The sequence below is a fragment of the Penaeus chinensis genome, chromosome 16 (genome assembly GCF_019202785.1).
Source record: "Penaeus chinensis breed Huanghai No. 1 chromosome 16, ASM1920278v2, whole genome shotgun sequence".
Lineage (NCBI taxonomy): Eukaryota > Metazoa > Arthropoda > Malacostraca > Decapoda > Penaeidae > Penaeus > Penaeus chinensis.
In genome coordinates this window covers 22,269,906-22,270,306 of record NC_061834.1, presented here as the reverse complement: position 1 = coordinate 22,270,306, position 401 = coordinate 22,269,906, and the positions used below count along the sequence as shown (strand labels likewise).

Below are 401 nucleotides of genomic sequence, written 5' to 3'. Positions count from 1 at the left end.
TCATATGTATGTATATCATCGAACTGTAATAGGAATTCCTTTGATGGCATTACTGTAGTTACAACATACAATTTATTCCCTCCGTATATAGGCGTATTTGAGTGACTTTCTTATCAAACTTAATAAATACTCTACAAATTCACTTATTGATTTATTAAGTAGGTTAAGTACCATACTTTTTTCCCTTTTTCATGCCATTTTTTTCAGTTAGGTCAAATTACTTTATATATATATATATATATATTTATATATATATATATATATATATATATATAATATCAACACTGTATATACAAATATAAAGATATATGTGTGAGTCAGTGTGTGTGTGTGTGTGTGTGTGTGTGTGTGTGTGTGTGTGTGTATGCACACACAGACATATATATATATATATATATATA

General features: G+C 26.2%; 1 protein-coding gene across 1 annotated transcript in view; it reads left to right on the top strand.

The window, feature by feature from the left end:
- The window catches only part of LOC125033617, a 1,493-nt gene extending 1,351 nt beyond the window's left edge, over window positions 1-142 (top strand). The window contains exon 4 of the mRNA XM_047625281.1: window positions 1-142. This exon is cut by the window's left edge and continues 187 nt beyond it. The gene's annotated coding sequence lies outside the window, so the exon portion shown is untranslated.
- The last annotated feature ends 259 nt before the right edge of the window (window positions 143-401 follow it).